Raw genomic sequence first — 19,248 nt, forward strand, 5'->3', positions numbered from 1 at the left:
TCCTGAAAAAGTACCCTTAAACCTCACCACGATTTGGCAGTAAACAGTTATTGCCTTCCCCATCACAGCTGGGAAGTCACTTGCCCAAGGGATCAGTGAGTCAGGACATGACTGCACAAGTCCTGATTAGAATGTGGGACTGGCAATCGCTAAACCATGCATCCCGTCTCCATTAACTCCAGTACTAGTCAAATGGAGCAATACGCTGGCCTACGATTAGAAAGCAGATGATGCAATAGCTTAGAGCAGTGTTTTTCAACCTTTTTTTGGGCAAAGGCACACTTGTTTCATGAAAAAAATCACGAGGCACACCACCATTAGAAAATGTTAAAAAATTTAACTCTGTGCCTATATTGACTATATATAAAGTAATTCTCTTGAATAGGAATCAAATAAACACAAAGAAAGTATTTTATAATTACTTTATTATGAAATAGTAAGTAAACAGAAATATGAAAAATTATAAAATACTTTATTCAGTGCGCAACCTGGGCCTGTTTGGCTGAACACAAAGCTGATATTCTGAGCTATTTATAGTCCTTAACATCAGTGGTGGGATTCAAAAATTTTAGTAACCAGTTCCGACATTCAAGCATGGTTTAATATTTTTTTCCCACGGCACACCAGGCAACATCTCGCGGCACACTAGTGTGCCGCGGAACAGTGGTTGAAAAACACTGGCTTAGAGCACCAGTACTTCTCCTTTCAGAATGGCTCTCTCTCTCTCTCTGCCCCTGCTCCTGTCCATACACTCCTTCCCAAGCCTGGAAACAGGCAGTGCAGGTAGGGCAGAGTTGCTGATAAAGGCCAAATTCATCCCTGGCGTAGCATCATTGATGATCTTAAATCTGCTCGCTTCAGTGGCGTTACACCAGGGGTGAATTTGGCTCATAATAGGCAAAAGAAAACTTCCCACGTAGATGTATACCTGAGCACTCAGAAGCGAAGAACCATTTCTCCCGGTTACTGGATCCATTTGGCAGCCGATGCAAAAGGGATTTGTATTAATGTGGATGTTTTGAGATTTTAGCACAAGGTCCCCCAGGGTCCCACTGATCACAAGGCCATTCCTTATTGTTAATGAGAAAATATTACCAATACCTTTCAGTTCTTGTTTCCTTTACTCTTTGGGGTGTGGGAGTGATGTGGTGAAGGGAATCTTGCACATTGAGAACATATGATGAAGGGGATACGATAACGATCTGTACCCGATGGAGAGGTGAAAAAAATAACAGATTAAAAAGTAAGGAATATGGAAGTACTGTGAAACTATGAAACTAAAATTAGTTAGACTTTAAAGAGGAAAGACAGCTTTTTGGTTAAGTCTCTGAACTGGGGGATACAGGAGATTTATGTTCAATTCCTAGCTATTCTGCAGGATTCCTATGTGACCTGGGGCAAGCCACTTGGGCACCAGATTTTCAGATGAGTTCAGCTACCACTCAAGGTGCCTGAGTAAGGCCCAGATTACCAGGTGGGGGTTCTCCACTCCTGTGAAACGGGCACAATAATGCTTCCTTCTGTTACTTAAATTGGAAGTTCTTCAGGGGAGGGACCATGTCTTACTTGTACATAGAGACCCCTACCAAAGTTTGGGACAATGTGCTGCTATAGTACAAATAAATAGTAAGGGGGTGGGTGGGGGGAGAAAAACTATAAGAGGATCAGTTACACAACTGAATATATTTACCACGGGAAACATCACTGGAGTGGTTCAGGAAAACACATGACATTCAAGAACTGGGCAACGGGCTCTGTCAATTATTTTTATTCCCTACGTTAATTTTTCAGAAGTGTCCATTCCTGGTTCGGTGGCAGGTTGCTACATCATGCAATGCCATCTCTGAAATCTCTTTCCTTGTTCCCTTCTTGTCTAAGGTTCTACAGCAACCTGAAGATCATAGCAATGGGCTGGCCATGTTGCAAGGAGGAAAGAATCCGTGTGAGAGAATAGAGACCAATGGATAATAACTGATACAGCAAAACCCACTGCTGATGAAAATGGAAAGAGAAACCATTGGGAGAGCCCCTGTAGTCCCAAGTGGCCATGGTTCCCTCAAGATGGATGTTCAACACCTTCCATGATGAGATCTTCACCTGACAGTGGATTCAGTGAGGTTATAACAAAAAACACACACATGGTGCAGGAGTTAGGGCACTAGGCTGGGACTTGGGTGACCTAGGTTTGATTCCCTGATCCACCACAGGCCTCCTATGAGACCTTGGGCAAGTCACTTATTGAGGCACAGGGAGACTAAGATAGGACTGCTAGTATCCCCGTTTTACACATGGAGATAACACCGCCCTAGCTGACAAGGATGAGGATTAAAAGATGGTGACTCTCTCAGATGCTCCGGTAATGGGGGCAATTACAGACCTTGGATACATTCTTCCCAAACTTTCACCCCAAGTTTTGGCAAAAGAGCCTCTGTGACAGAGACTGAGGTGAGGAAGGTGATACCTCTGCATACGGGCAGATCGGGAGGGCAACCCCTAAAATTCTGGACATATTCCAAACTCCTCCAAGCTGTTATGATCCCCCGGAGCTTTACAGCAGCAGAAACAATTAATCAGTGAATCCCATGTGAAGGAGTGGTGGCTAGAATTAGGACTTCTCCCATGTTGTCCCTTGCCTTGAATGACTAGGGGATGCTGTGGTAAGGAAGACCTTAATATCAGGAGGAAAGGGGAACTGGGATTACCGGTGTTTGTAATGGAACTAGTAATCAATAAGATGCCACCACCTCCTCTGTATTGAGCATCTGAGCTTTAAAAGGCCAGCAGTTGCATGGGAAAAGGGGATTCCCAACAACAAGGGAGATTGATCTGAGTGGGAGATAGGTGCTGAGTGGTGAAGACAAGGTCCTGACTAGCTGAGCTGGGAGTTAATAAATGCACACATTCCAAAAGTTGCTAGTGGGTAGGAGACTGCACACAAAGGGAGCTCCATGGACACCAGAAGTGCCTTGACACTAAGAGGTTTCAACGAGTAAAGAGAGTTCCTGAAGCAAGTAAGAACTGCTATGAAGAAGGCTCAGGGGAGGACCCCAGGGAATCTACTGCGGACAAGTTCGGTGCTCCTGTTTATTAATGGAGATAACGGTGGCTAGGTACGCACAAAGTGCAAGCTGTACTCTGTTCTGGAGGAGAAGCTGGAGATGGCTTGAGCAGCTGCTGAAGTCCCACAGAAACACAGGAAGTCAAACCATCTAGAGAACAACTGGAAGAAAAGAGGTAGGTTGAAACCCCAGGCAAGAGAAAGGGGGAACTGCAGAAAGTCTCTGAGGAATGTGACTTAGAGGCAGATTAGAACCCTCAGGAAAAGCAGGACAGAGAGTTGTCAGTGACCATAAGTTAGAGGTGGAGAGTGGGAAGCACAAAGCACAGTCTAAACCCAGAGAAGAGTGACCATGCAGCCAGTGCGACAGAGGAGGGACCAAAACAAAGGCACTCTTGACTCCATGCCCGAATGATCAGGAATCATAAGACTTATCAAAAAGCGATGAGAAAAAGCCACTCCTGACTCTGGGAGAAAGGAAAGAGATGGCATTGCACAATGTAGCAACCTGCCACCAGACCAGGCATGGACACTGCTGATAAACTAACGTAGAGAACAAAACCCCCAAACAGCGTGTAGCCCTGTCCTGAGTAGAGCTCCCCCGCCTCTGCAAGGAGAGCGTCTCCTCGGGTATCTGTCACTTTGGCAAGAGTGGTCTCTCTTATGCCAATGAAGTCTCATTGGACTGTCTGGTGCTATTTAAACTTGATTCTTGCATAGGGATTTTGAGAGTGAGGAGTGCAGCCAGTCATCAGAGGGCGAGCTCTGAAAGGGAACCAGCAGGAGGAGAGGAGAGATGAGTAATCCTGGTTATGGATTCCACGGTCAGGAGCAAGATAGCAGTGACCCAGGTAAAGAAAACAGGATGCTCTGCTGCACCCTTGGAATTAGAACAAAGAGGACAAGGAGGAGTGCTGGCTACCATACCATGTAAAACTCTGGGGAATTCCCATTGGTTGTAACCCCCATGGGAGCAACCACCACCCAAGAAGGAGATTCTCTGTAATCAAGACTGGTCTTGGGGACCTGGGAAAAGAACAGAGGACAGAAGCAACACAGGTGTTCCGCTCAGAGACCCTCAAGCTCAAAGGAGCCTGACACCAAAGACCAAGTGATGGGTGCTGTAGGCTAGAGGAGGAGAAGCGTGGATTCACTGAGCATTGACATCTTCTCAGTGACAAGGGAGTAGGTCAGACAGCCTCCACTTAGGGTGAAAACCTTCCGGGTTCAAAACCATCAGGACTTGAATGGGGCAGGGAGGGAAATGCCACTTCACTCTAATAACCCAGCAAGTGCTTCTCACAGACACACTTATGTATGTCTACACTGCAACTAGCCCGTGCCCCCTGACTCGGGCTCCAACTAATGGGCTGTTTAATTGCGGTGTGGATGTTCAGGTCCGCCCAACTTGCAGGGTCCTAGAGCCCAGGCTCCAGCCTGAACATGAACGTCTACATCGCAATTAAACAGCCCCTTTGCCCAAGTCAGCTGGCATAGGTTTTTAATTGCAGTGTAGAAATACCCTAAGATGAAAGATGGAGTTGCTCTGAAACAGAAAACACGAATGCACCAGTGTCTGGGCCGATGCAAGGAGATTGGGAAATGAGCACAAAGAACGAGACGAGTCACTGCTGTAGTAACGGATGGAGACGGTGAGCTGGTGGGTTCAGCAAGAACCTGCCAGGGCTCAACCGGGAGGTAGGGAAGGGAAGACCTAATCTTGGCCAATCTTTCCCATCTCTCATTTTTACGATCCTGTTACCTGGATGCCTTTCAAACAGCATGGCCTTCTGGGAATCAGGAGGACCATGCAGTTTCCTGCCATTCAGAACAGAACACAGCTGGCAAGCCAACGCCCAGCCCTGGAACATCAGCTTGAGCCACCAGAGCCTCTACAACAAAAGAGAAAGAAGGGAAATGCAATAGGGATCTCAACTCGCAGCTGAGCGCAGATCCCATTCCCTCCCCTCTATCCAGCCACATACAGGATCCACAGGGAAGAATATGATCTGCACTCCGAGAGAGAGAGAGAGAGAGAGAGAGAGAGTCTGACTACAGCCCTAAGGGCTGTCACAACGGATAAAACCTCAGCCAGGCTTCGCAGTGTGAGCTCCTGCACGTTAATGCACAGCGGAGCTAAAAATACTGACGTGTGGAAAAGGAGAGGCTGCTGTTGCTGTGGTCTCAGCGATTGCAGGCTTCGGCTTCCCAGCGAGGCTTGATAGTCCAGATGTGTGGCTGCAGTGGGGCTACGAGCGTCTGGTGCACAAGGCCAAGATGCGTGAAGGGGGTCTCCCAAGAACACCCGCAGCAAGGATGGTTCTGCTGCTCAGAGACACATCTCATGGAAGGGGCTGGGTCAGTTTTATGCTGATCTGAAATAAAATATCTGGGCCAAATGTTTCCCCTACATGCATAGTGGGATGTTGGTACAAAGAGAGCGGGTTGCCCTAGGGAAGAGCGGAGACTCACCTGAGACAGGGAAGGAAAGGATGAAGAAAATAGATGGGGAGAGGGAGAGAGTGTGCTCTGCATTTCTGGTTTGGTCTGAGGCAAAGTGATTAGGACACGGAAATTAATTCTTCACCTAGTATTGATTTAAGTGGCTTCCCTTCTACAGTGGTTTGAGAGAGGATTCCTTCAGCCAGCTTCTTTAGTCTAAGGTGGAAAGAGATGGCAAGGTAAGAGGAAAATCGGGGGGCGGGAGGGAGTGGAAGAGAAAGAGACATTTACGACCGGATTCGGATTTTAAAACGGTGTAAATTGGGAGTAACCCCACTGCAATCAATGGAATTACATGGGTATAAATGAGATCAGAATCAGGCCAATGTTTTCCTGGAATTTTATTTGATAAAGAAAAACCTGAGAGAGATTAACACTCATCAGTGTCATGTTTAAGGCCCTGATTCAAGAATGCACTTAAGTATGAGCTTAAATTCAAGCATGTGCTTAAGTTCCATTGACTTCCATGGGACTTCAGCATATGCTAGGTGAGCTTTGGATAACCAGGATTGTCCTTGCAACATCCCTAGCAGTAGAGAAGAGACAGGGCCCAGAGGCACCATGTGCCAATAATGGAGAATCACAGAGTCCCTTTCTTCTAACTTTATTAGAACAAGGTAAACAGTATTATCCTGAAAGCTACATTCTCCCTCTACTGCACTGCAGAACTACTGACTAAAATCTTTCCCAGCTCCCTCCTACATGGCTTCCAGCCACAGTTGTGAACAACCACCCATACTCTCATGGGCTGTAATTAATATAATGAGGATTCTTAACTGAAGTTGCTGGACAGACAGACCAACCGTGTGGCTCTCTAAGACTATGTCTACATTGCGATTAAAAACCCATGGCTGGCCCGTATCAGCTGATTTGGGCTTGCAGGGTTCGGGCTCTGGGACTGTTTAATTACGGTGTAGACATTCGGGATCCGGCTGGAGCCTGGGCTCTAGGACCCTGCGAGGGGTTCCAGAGCTTGAGCGAGAATGTCTACACTGCAGTTAAACAGCCCCTTAGTCGGAGCCCCATGAGCCAGAGTCAGCTGGCACAGGACAGCCAGGGTGTCTAATTGCAGTGTAGACATACCCTCGGGCTCTCTAGCCCTCAGATTAACATAGACAGTAGGCAGCACAGGGGCCTCCCTAAATCCTGGCCTGAACGATAAAGTCATGGACTGGACTAGTCAAGTACACTATTGTACTCTCTATGCAGTGCCCACTTGTACTAGCCTTGGATCCAGCCTATCCCTAAACACAATCTCCCAAAAAAAACAGGAGTACTTGCGGCACCTTAGAGACTAACAAATTTATTTGAGCATAAACTTTCGTGGGCTACAGCCCACTTCATCGGATGCACGTAGTGGCTTATAGCCCACGAAAGCTTATGCTCAAATAAATGTTAGTCTCTAAGGTGCCACAAGTACTCCTGTTCCTTTTGCGGATACAGACTAACATGGTTGCTACTCTGAAACCTGTCACAATCTCCCAGCTAGCTACAAAAATTGTGTTTTGTTTTTTTTAATTAAATGGGTTAAAATTCCAAGGAAAAAGGCTCCTAAACTCAAGTTTTGTAAACTCAAAAAATCAGTTTGGGAGGCCTGCAGAACCTCCCCAGCCTGCTGGGTTGCCCGTCTCTGGTTCAGAATGTCAAACCAGTGGAGTGGGATGAGTGGGCAGACAGCAGGTGCAAAGGTATAAAACAAAAGAAATTCATCCCACAGCTTCCCAATGTATTACATGGCCGCAGTGCTAGAGGGACGTATTCCAGAGTTATCAGTGATGACTGCGTATGTGATATAAGCATATTACTTCTCCCGTCATACTACAAGCCGCGTTCTTCCCTCAGACAGACAACTGCAACCCTGTTTACTTCAGCAGGATTTCATGGGTGCAACCGAGAGTACCATCAGGGCCACATTGCTCATTTTCACCACACCAGAGCAATACTTCATAATATTAGGCTTGGGGATAAAAGCTATTAGTCGGATTAGTCAATCAATGTTTCTACAGTGCATTGAGGAAAAAACAAAGCGCTACATATGTCTGAAGCATCATGATTGAAAATGAAGATGCTCATTTCAAAATAAATACATCATTGATATTTACAAGTGGGCCCAAACAGATCTACCAACCATAGAAAATAAACTATGGCCTGTTCCAGCCCCAACTGATTTCAATGGATTCTGCATCGGCCACTTACAGCTAACCCTGGCAGAGAAACTGACTCAACAGCTTGGTGGTTAGGGCACTCGCCTGGGACGTGGGAGACCCAGGTTTAGGCCTAGAGCGAAGAATTTTGGGGCCCTGGACGCTATGGAAAGGGGGGCCCCCACCTTCCTTAAAGCACCCCCTCCTCATACATACCCCACCCCATATTGACCCCCAGATGCCCCTCCCACTCCACTTCTATCCCAGCAACCCTCCACCAGCCCCCTCTTATCCTGAAAGCCTCCACGCACATCCCAGTAGCCCTGACATACATCCTGTTCACCACTCACCCCACAACCCTCTTGGCTACTCTCCACTCCCGGCTCAGCGCTCGGCTCCCATCCCTGCCGCCCAACTCCACTCACTCCCATCACCCAGCCTGCACTCACACGGCTCAGCGCTGCTCAGGTTTGGCCCAGCCGCATCTTTGCCACGACGGTAGGGCAGCTGGGCCAAATTTGAGTGAGTGGTGTGACCTGGCATTCAGGGGCATAGCACCCCTCAGTTCTGGGTTTTGTTTGTTTTTGCGGTCATCAGGGGCCCCCTAAAATGAGGGGGCCATGCAAGTACACTGAGCGCACATTGGTTAATCCAGGCCTGTCCACGTTCTAAGTCCCAGCTCTGAATCAGGCAGACCATGGATTTGAACCTGTCTCCCCCACTTCCCTGGTGAGGGTCCTCGCTATCAGGCTTTTGGCTATACAGGGGTAGGGACATTGGAGGGCCCTGTCCTTCTTTTACTCTGGTTTTCTTTTAAAAGTTTGAAAGGTCTCTGCATGTTCCACATTGGAACAAAACCTAACACCCAAACCTAGACATTTTTCACAAAACAGATTTCCAGCCAGCCCTACTGAATCTCTCTAATATTTCAAGGCCGCTCATGCTACATTTTCTCTGTCACATGTAAGTCTAGTCATATTGGTTACTGTTTTTATGTTGCAACTCTTCTTTCCTGCTGCTCATCGGTCTTCTATTTAGCGTGCAAACTCTTTGGGGCAGAGACTGCCTTTTATTATGTAGCTGTGCAACACCTACCACAAACAGGGCTCGATCCTGATTGGAGCTTCTGAGTGCTACGGTCATAGAAATTATTCATCAGCCCAGTTCCCAATGAAAACGTACCCATATCACCACCAATGGCTCCCTGTTGGCATGCTCATTAAAGAGGCCAAGAATTGGATGAAGCACAAAGCGTGATCCACTCTTTCGTTATCTCCAAGGTAGGGTTGAAGCATATGGATGGGATGGGGTGGCTTGCTCGGTCACTGCTGTAATATCCTGAGAATAAATAAAGACTCTGAAACAGGAGGAGACAGACTCCAAAGCATCCTTCCCAATTTTAAAAGAGCACAGTGCATGCTTGTGGGAGCTTGGAGTTTACTGACTGCCGGGTGAATACACCTGCAGTGCAGACATGATCAATAAAGCTCATGGTTATGCACCTCACTATCAACCCTCAGTGCCTTGATTTAAGGAGCTCCCTCCTGGGGAGGCAGCAGCTGCTTTGGCTGGGTCTGTTGTGCGGCTAATCAGAGGGCTTCATCTCCGGGGCTCTCGAGCCGGCACCTTTCACCAGCACCAAACTCACACCAGGATATTTTCTTAAAGAGAAAGGAAGGGTGAGATTTGCCTGCCCATTGCACAGAATGCCTGTAGAAGAGGACCCTTCTCAGGGAGAAAGACAACGCCGCCTTGTTGGTGCGGGAAGGAAAAAGGGATCAAGGGAAAATGAACCTGTTTAAAATGGACTGTCTGTTAAACAGTGGGAAGGGACGAAGGATGAGCAAGATGGGTTACAGGCTGCACTGTAACACTTGAACTGATGCGGCGGCTGTCCACGTTAGGCCATGTAAATCAGCACCCACGGACTTCAACTCTCAGCTGCTGTACGTTGGCGTTGCTCAGTCTGACCCTTGCATGACCATAACGCATTCCACTGCAAACGTGGTGGAAAATACAGCGAAGCACTAACGAAATCATTGCATTGTTTATTTTTCTTGGCAAATAACTCAAAAAACAAGCGATAAAAGGGACAAGATTCTCAGTTGGTGTAAGCTGGTGTAGCTCCATTGACTTCTTCCTGTGATTTGTTTAGCATTTAGCTCAAGTGTGGGCAAACTACGGCCCGGGGGCTGCATCCGGCCCTTCAGACATTTTAATCCGGCCCTCGAGCTCCCGCTGGGGAGCAGGGTCTGGGGCTTGCCCCACTCCAGCCGGGGAGCGGGGTCAGGAGTTGGCACCGCTCCACGTGGCTCCAGGAAGCAGTGGCATGTCCCCCCTCCAGCTCCTATACATAGGGGCAGCCAGGGGGCTCCGCACACTGCCCCCGCCTCAAGCGCGGCCCCCCACGGGAACCACAGCCAATGGGAGATGCAGGGGCAGCACCTGTGGACCTGGCTACACCTCTGCATAGGAGCTGGAGGGGGGACATGCCGGTGCTTCCGGGAGCTGCTTGAGGTAAGCGCTGCCCGGAGCCTGCACCCCTGTCCCCTTCCTGGGCCCCAACCCCCTGCACCAGCCATGATCCCTCTCCCACCCTCCAAACCCCTCGGTCCCAGCCCAGAGCCCCCTCCTGCACCCCCAACCCCTCATCCCCAGCCCGAACCCTCACCCCCCCACCCCAACCCCCTGCCCCAGCCTGGAGCCCCCTCCTGCACCCTGAACTACTCATTGCTGGCCTGACCCCAGAGCCCGCACCCCCAGCTGGAGCCCTCACCCCCCCACACCCCAACCCCCAATTTCATGAGCATTCATGGCCCGCCATACAATTTCCATACCCAGATGTGGCCCTCGGGCCAAAAAGTTTGCCCACCCCCGATCTAGGGTGACCAGATAGCAAGTATGAAAAATCTGGAAAGGGGGTGGGGAGTAATAAGAGCCTGTAAGAAAAAGCCCCAAATATCGGGACTGTCCCTATAAAATCAGGACATCTGGTCACCCAACATGGATCCATTGTCTTCACCTGAGCTATACCGATTTACACCAGTTGAGCATCTGGCCCAGAGCCTGAAATGAAACCTCTACAAGAGACACTCCCCATATTAGGAAACTTCAGGCTTAATTCTCCTCTAATTCACTTCAATGTAATTAGTCTGGGATTACACTGGTGTAACTGAGATCAGAATGAGGCCCCTCCTGCCTTGAGGCATCACTCCAAAATATCTCCAAACACAGGGCCTGGCCCTCCATGCATCTACACCAGTGGAAAAATCAGGAGTCACTCTAGGGAAATCAATGGTGTTTACACCCTGTCAAACCAGCACAAGTCAGAGGAGGATCAGGCTCCTGGCTCCACCTTTATTAGAAGCCCCGCCTCCACTCAGCAACTCATTTTTGGTAGACCCTGGAGGAAGGCCAGGATAAAAATTGCAACTGTTCCAAACTTCCAACAAAGCAGCAAGACAAGACCTGCCCTAATATGAAGCATGCTCTCCAGCCGCCCCCCCCCCCCCCCATCCAACTGGGCCATGCAATCCTACACCTGCGCCACTCCCATCTGCTGCAATCAGACTGGGTTCAGACAACACTACTACCCCATTGCTTTGCTCCAATTAGGTCTGGGCTCGGCTCACCGTGACCAAAAGGGAATGGGGCCTATTGCCCTCAGCGCCCCACAGCCCAGGCCTCAGACACTCCTGTAATGAATTTGGAAAGTCTCTTCCCAGGCTCCGGCCTCTTGAAATTCTGCACACTAATAATATTGCAGCTAATTTACATCCGAGATGGGGATTGAGTGGCAGCCGTTGCTATGGCGACCATCTCCCAAGCCCTGGCTCCTAGCGGCTGAGCGCAGCTGAGAGATCAAAAGATTCTAAACAAGCTCCTCCAACTCAGGCGGATCTGTGGCCAATTCTAGCCGCCCCTGCATTACACATGCTCCCGTCTCCTACGCCCGGCCCTCCCTATACCAGAGCAGAGAGCTGCCCGTTATCGGGCAGGCTATCAGTTCACATGCTGTGCTCTGTGGCAAGGCAAATTCAATGCATACTTGGAGCGGGCTGGAGTCTGAACCACACTGAAGGCATGGGCTTGCACATAGGTCTAGTTCCAACCCTGAAGCTTGCACAAGGGTTAGAAGCAAACCCCAACACCCAAATCCAGACATCCAATGGGAATACTCCTGCTCCTGCCCCTCCTCCCTGCAGCAAGACCCATGAAACCTCCTCCTACTACATGAGATAGCATATAGGGCCTGGTGAAGGGGAGCAAAGGAAGCTGGCTAGTAGCTGGGAGATTCACCAGACACATCCGTCTCCAAAGCTGAGGCTCAGGCCAGCGGCTTGGAGTGAGGTTCAGTGCGAACATCCCATGGCTCTAAGCCAGACACCTTGGGGCGGAGGGCTTCCTCTCCATTTCTTTGTCCTTGGTTTCACCCTCTCCACCACTAAGCAAATGTGCCCCCCAATCATCACGCAGTGCTGCCACCTCTTGTGATTTTAATCACCAGACTCACGATATTTGGTGTTTTTCTTAAAGCACCAGCTCCTGGAGTCAGGTGATCGTGTGATCTGCTTTCATTTAAAAAAAAAAAAAAAAATCCCCAAACCCAACTTTCTAACTCTCGTGTTTATGGAGAAAAGCCGGATCACATGAACTCGCAAGGCTCCAGGCCTCCAACACCAGAAGGTGAATTATTTTTAAAATGTCATGATTTTTAACTGCTTGGGATTGTCAACGTTACCTTGAATGGACACTTCCCTCACCCTAACCAGACTGGACCCTTCTTTTCAGGAGGAACCTGGCTTAACTCATGAAACCTGGAGGCTCTGTGAAGGTGTCCCTGCCCCCTTATTATAACCGCCCAGTTCCCCACACACAGGTCTCACTTCCCCATGACTACTCTTGAGCCAGCGGGGCTGAAATGATCTTCCTTAGAAGAGCAGAGAGGACCATCTTCACCACATGCCCACCCCAGAGAAGGAAAGAAACAGCAGGAGTCTGAACTTGGCTCTTCTACAGGGCCAAGCATGAAACTTATCACAAGACCAGAAACTGGATGTTTCTCTAAAAGATCTGCTCTAGGAATTATATTGGGAAGTTCTCTGGCCAGTGTTATACAGGCAGGAGCGGCGCCAGGGTTTTTGCCGCCCAAGGCGGCAGCGCTCCTCCTCTGAGCATTCAGGGGGCATGGGGTCTTTGGCAGCGGGGGTCCTTCCGCTCCGCGTCTTTGGGGCACTTTGGCGGCGGGTCCCGGAGTGAGTGAAGGACCCGCCACCATATTTCCGCCGAAGATCTGGAGTGAAACGACCCCCCGCCACCGAATTTCTACTGAGGGCGGCAAAATGCCGCCCCCCAAATCCTGCCGCCCTAGGCGACCGCCTAGGGTCGCCTATTGGACGTGCCGGCCCTGTATACAGAAGGTCAGACTACATGATCAAAATGGTCCCTTCTGACCTTGGAATCTATGAAGCTATAAGGTAGGCCCCAGGGCCTAGACTCTAAGCAAGGCCGAGCCCCAAACAGGAAGCCTGCTAGGTAGGCCCCAGGCCTCTAAACCAGGCCAAGCCCCAAACAAACAGCAGGAGAGTCAGAGCATACAGTAGGCACACGCGGAGACCTAGATGCGTCAGATTATTTCACCTACCAACCTTGCTCTGGACTAACTATCACTACCCTCTAAAACAATGCTGTGCCCTGAGGTACCTGGACAGTGACTGGCAGATGCATTCATCTGAATTTCTCTCAGAGTCCATGTGTAAATACATCTGGGCCATTGGTACCCACAGCATGGGCCAGATTCTGATCTTGGCTATAATTCAGTTCCAGTTCCACTGGTGTACTTAGGAGCATCTCGCCCTGTGTCCGTTTATATACAATGCATATGTCCCCTGCCTGGGGTGTCCTCTCCCTCCTGTATTTATATGGCCACCACGTATGTTTCCTTAAGTATATGAATGCCACCCCAAGGGTACATGTGTGTCCTGCCCAGCACCTTATCCACAATGAAAGACATATTCTGCATGCTTTAGGATCTATTTATTCCTCTCCCAGCCCTCAGCTGCCCACTCTGGCTGCCTGGTTAGGAGAGTCACTCGCACCAGGGAAAAACTGACTCAGACCTTCCAAGATAAGGGGACCACATCTGCAGCCCCACTCACCAGGAATGCGATCAAAACAGTGACCGGGAAGCAGGGCGGGGGTGGAGGAGAGATTTTTCTCTGCTGACTACCATAGATTGCTGCTGTGGAATGATTGCAACCGTCAGACTCAGCTGGGGTCACCCTGAAGGATTTTCCCTGGCTGATCCGAGGCTAGGACAGAGCGAGCGTTAAGAAAACGGAAAATTTTTGGCTGCTCTGGGCCTCCCTTAGCACAGACTGATATTTAGGACTTTCCCTTCCTCCCACATGGTCGGCTCCTTCAAGTTGCTGAGCACCCTCAACTCCTGTCAGATTCAGCAGCGGGCAGGATGGGGCTGAGACTCTGCCCAATGGCTTTAGGACGCCAGGGCAGGAACAGAGTTACAAACCTGGCCACGTGTGTGAATGCAAAGATGCAGGGGAGGCAACAGGGAGCAGCTAACCTAGAGACCTAGAGACTGTTGTCTGTTACTTATCCGGACAGTGTCTAGCACAACATTACTGTGATCTTTGAATGGGGTTCTCAGATGCCACCCTAATAATCAATGTATTGCATGACCCCAATCCCACCTAGAACCAGTGAAGCATTTCTGTGGAGATATTCCATACATGTAGAGAGCACATTTTCTTCCTAAGAATCCTAACGTTTGTCACCCTCCAATTCCCCTTACAGACTATTTGGTCGAGTTGGAATTTTTCAAAATTTCAGTGAGGTTTCCCATTTTGAAAAATGGGAATGAAATATTCATGATTTCCCCACCCTCCCTTTCCCCCCCAGGCAATTATAGCACCTCATTAGCACCCACTAACCAGATCAGATCCACCCCATAGACTAAAATACTATGGAGGTGAGAGCCACTAGAAGAGGACCTACCCCACGCACCTCCTCATGTCTTCAAAACACACCCCCCTATTTGTGTCCTTTTTTGGTGGACTCTGATACCACCTTTCTGCATCTAATTATCTTTGCATATACTGTAGGTGCTTATACAGTGCCCATCGCCTTGGGCGCTCAGCACCTTATTGATCATCAGTCCTTACTCCTGTGGCAGCTTCACACAATAACAGTTTAAACAGCTATCACCACCATGGAATAGGTGACTTGGCAACCACCATGGTTCTTACAGCAGAGATCTCAGAGAACAAAGACAACTGCGACTGGCTCAACTCTTTCAAGAAATGTGGGTATCGCTGCAGTTGGATACTGAGTTGTGTTTTTAATGAGCACTGGTTAACCTATGTGAACTAACACAATCAGACAGGACAAATATTTATTCCAGGATACAAATATTTGTATCTGTCACGGAGTAAGGGGGGACTCAGGGCCCTGCACCCCCGGCTCCCTGCGATTTACCATGACTCTCAGCCAGCCAGTAAAGCAGAAGGTTTATTTAGACGACGGGAATACAGTCCGAGACAGGTCTTGCAGGCACAGACAACAGGATACCCCTCAGTTAGGTCCATCTTGGGGTCCTCGGGCACCCCAGCCCCCTCCAGAGGTCAGAGCCCTCCCTGCCTCCAGCCACCTCACCAGCCAGCTTCCCAGACTCTGCCTTCAGCGACCCCTCCCACAGCCTTTGTTCAGTTTCCTGGGCAAAGGTGTCACCTCGCCCCAGCCCCCTCCTGGGTTCTCATGTTACAGGCTCAGGTATTTTCAGTCAGTCTCCCATCCCCCAATGCAGACCATCCTAGCCACACTCCCCTGTCAGCATTCACAGACCACAGTAAGAACAGTCCCAGTTCGTCACAGTATCCTGTCCACACTAGAATTTACAGTCATGTTAGCTAACATATTAAAACGATTCAAGTACAGACATATCTTGAGGGGGGGCATCTTGAATGTCAAGGCTGGAGAAGTTGAGGATCTAAGCAGCAGAAGTGTGTCTGGGCAGTTTGGTACAACATAGAGAGACTGGGAAAGGTGATGGGCAATGACATGAAGCAATTAGCTTCCATGTGAAATATCATGACCACACCTATTTTCACTTGCCATCATTTCAAGCTTCATTGAACTACATCCCACATCATCGTTCTTCTCACCAATGTATGCAGAACACGATATACAAGGCCAGAGCTCTAGAATCCTTGTTTTACCAGCCCTATGAGTCATTTACTGTAGACCCTCTTGCAAGTAGTGAGCACTGCTTCTGGAGGTAGTGAGGAATCTTCACCATATCAGGAATGGGGGAGGACGGGATGGACAGTGCTTTTCCATTATCATTTTTTCGAGTGCGGACATTCTGGAGGCGAATTTTCAGAAGGCACCTTGGGAGAAGAATGAAGTTCCTGCCCTTGCAGCAACATGAGGTACATATCTCGTATGGAGACATAGGATGCATGAAGAGATAAAATGCTACTTCTTTTAAACCCTCAAGTGAATAAAAAAACCTGATACAAACATTACAGACCAAATTCTGCCCTTATTTGCACCTGTTCAGTCCCACTGAGTTCAGTAGGTGTGCACAGGATCAGGAACAGACTATCTATTGATGTACTGTGTACCAGATGCTAGATGGGTGTAAGTCAACATAGTTCCACTGAAATCAATGGAGCTTTGTGGATTTACACCAGCCAAGGGTCTGGCCCAGCAGCCCCAATTTTCAAACACACGCTTAACAGGACATCCAGATCCCACCTCGGCGTTTAGGCACCTGAAATGGAAATTTACACAATTACAGGCAGCTCTCAATATCCATTTGCAGGGTCTGGATGTCTTGTTCGGCCATCCATGATTGAAAGTCTCCTCCCTTAAGGGATGGAGAGGAATAGCTCAGATCCTGCTCCATTTAAGTCAACAGGGGTGTTGCCATTGATTTCAGTGGGAGCAGGAGCAGGTCCAGACAAAGGAAGAGAAATTGGTCAGGAAAATCAGATGCAACCCCCTTCTCCACCTCCCCAGGAAATGCATAACAGTTGGGTACCAAGGTTTGCCCAAGGCCCTAAATCAGAAGCACTCATGCCCATCCACACCCAGATGCACAGCTGACCAAGTCAGTGACAGATGGGAGGATAAGTAATATCAAGCAAGGAAACGGCTCCTCTAAGATTTAATCTCCCTGCTATCTGCTGAAAGATCGGAGCTCCCGGTTCCTGTTGGGCTTTCCATTTATTACTCTAACATTTAGCAGGTGTCTGGCTCAGGGGACGCAGCCACCTGGAGGTCTGGAAATCCACTGTGTCTGGATCACAGCCCCATCCCAGAGACAGCATTTAAAGAAAATATAGGAGGGGGAAAGAGCACTGGAGAAGGTTAAAGAAAAGAGGGAGAGGTGGGGGAAATACCACCTGCTTATTGATCTGGCGATATGAAAGGGGTTTTTCTTCTGGCTCCTGGGCTGGAGACAGGAATCTATTGGATAAAAATCTTTGCTCTCCTGCTGCCCTGGTTTCAGCCTCTCCAGGCTGCTGTTTAATTAGATGAGCATTAGCAGAAAGGCAGCTGTGCAGAAGAGGAGGGGCATGCTTTCTGCAGCTGATATACACCCAGTCCATTAGGGGCGTGCTGTTATTGAAAGACTCTGGTCAATGCCATATCAGCTGAACCATCCTTAGGTCTCCTCTTTGCTCCCAACACACCCACACCCTGTCAAATGGGCTGAATGCTACTGAAATCAGCCAAGAAGTGAAAGTGAGCAACCTCTAGTGAAAGAAGCCGACATGCACAGACAGCTCTCTGATTTACATGCAGCAGCACAAGCAATGGTCCCTTCTCCTCCCCTCCATATTCCTGGCTCCCCCCCCCAAGTTGCTGTGCGTTCATTCCTCCAGCTGCAGCTCCTCTTTCAAGTGACAGAAGAGGGAGGCAGGCTTCCAGCTCCAGCCCGGACTCCAGTCCCAACTTTGGTGTTATCAATCCCCCTGAACTTGGGCTTTGCAGTAACTGCTACCGAGCCAGCCAGCCACACAGCAGCCAGCTAACAGAAATCAGCTCCAGACGCCAGCAAGGGAATTCTCCGTGCACTTTAAACCATGGTTATTGCTGGTGACCGGTGTTTTTTGGGTTGGGTTGGGTTTTTTGGCTACCATTAACCGCTTCTCTCCTGAATTGCCTGCAACCACATGTAAAACCTGCCACAACATTGAGGATGAGATTCTGATCTCACTAGTGTAAATCTGGAGTGGCTCCACTCACACCAGTTTAAATTAGTTCAGAATCTGGCCCTGAACAGGCCCCTTAAGGTTTAATACCCCCCTGCTATCTGCCTGCTTTAATACACTCAGCAGCCAATCTCATGCCTTTAGAATCCATTTGCATCTTATCGATGAAAAATTAAACTCATTAGAGGAGGATTTTCTGTTATTTTCAAAGCTATTTTCCCAAATTAAATTAATACTCAGACCAATTTTCAGCTCTCCAGAGTCAGTGTCTATAACCTGCTCTGTGTCTCTAGGATCCTAGGAAAGGTGCTCCAAAGCGCTCAGATACCATAGCGATGGGCATGGACTAAGAACTACACTAGAACAGCACATTTAATTAGTTGAGCCCCAACATCCCCTTGAGGCACGGCAGTGTTATCGCCATGTTACAGACAGGGAAACTGAGGCACGCGGCAACGCTTTGGCCGAGGCGTCACAGGGAGTGCGTGACAAAGCCGTGGCTAGAACCCAGGAGTCCTGTCTCCCGACTCCCAGCCCACTGCTCTAACCACGCAAGCAGGAATATTAAGGGGCTAAAGTTTGCAAAAACTGTTTTAATTGCCAGGAATAAACGCGAGGCCACATCCCCCGCTGGTGCAAGTCAGCATAGCACCCTTAAAGAAATGTAGCTCCATTGACGTTAAGGGAGTTACATTGATTTCCACCACCAGGGGATCTGTCCCAAGACAGCTATTTTCCCTCAAAAGATTCAAGGCAAAGGGGCAAGTTATTAGTACAAAATGAACATTTCAAGCAAAACCATGAGACAGCTGCATCAGCTGTTTTCATTACGCAATATTATCAGTAAGATCTTTCAACTCAGCTCAGCCATGGAGCCACAACCAGCACCTCTATACTACACTGCCAGCACTTCACTTACTGGTGTCAGCACACCTGTAACTCTTACGGATCTGGCATGGCCCTACAAAAACACCCTAGTACCACTGGCGCCATTGCAGAAAGCAGGAGTCAAGTACCTGTTTTTCGTCTTCCTTCTTTATCAGTTCTTCAGACTGTGAGGTCTAAACTGGTAGGAAAGGAAGAGGAAAGTTAGCTACCCTGTTTTCTCGCATTGCTGCTGTTTTTCTGTTGACATAGGCTCTAAGTGTCATAGATTCAGACTTTAAGATCAGAAGGAAACGTCATGATCATCTAGTCTGACCTCCTGCACATCACAAGCCACAGAACCTCACCCACCCTCTCCTGTAATAGACCCCTAACCTCTGGCTGAGTTACTGAAGTCCTCAAAACATCTTTTCAGACTATG

This window comes from Emys orbicularis, chromosome 18 (genome assembly GCF_028017835.1).
Source record: "Emys orbicularis isolate rEmyOrb1 chromosome 18, rEmyOrb1.hap1, whole genome shotgun sequence".
In the NCBI taxonomy this organism is placed as follows: domain Eukaryota; kingdom Metazoa; phylum Chordata; order Testudines; family Emydidae; genus Emys; species Emys orbicularis.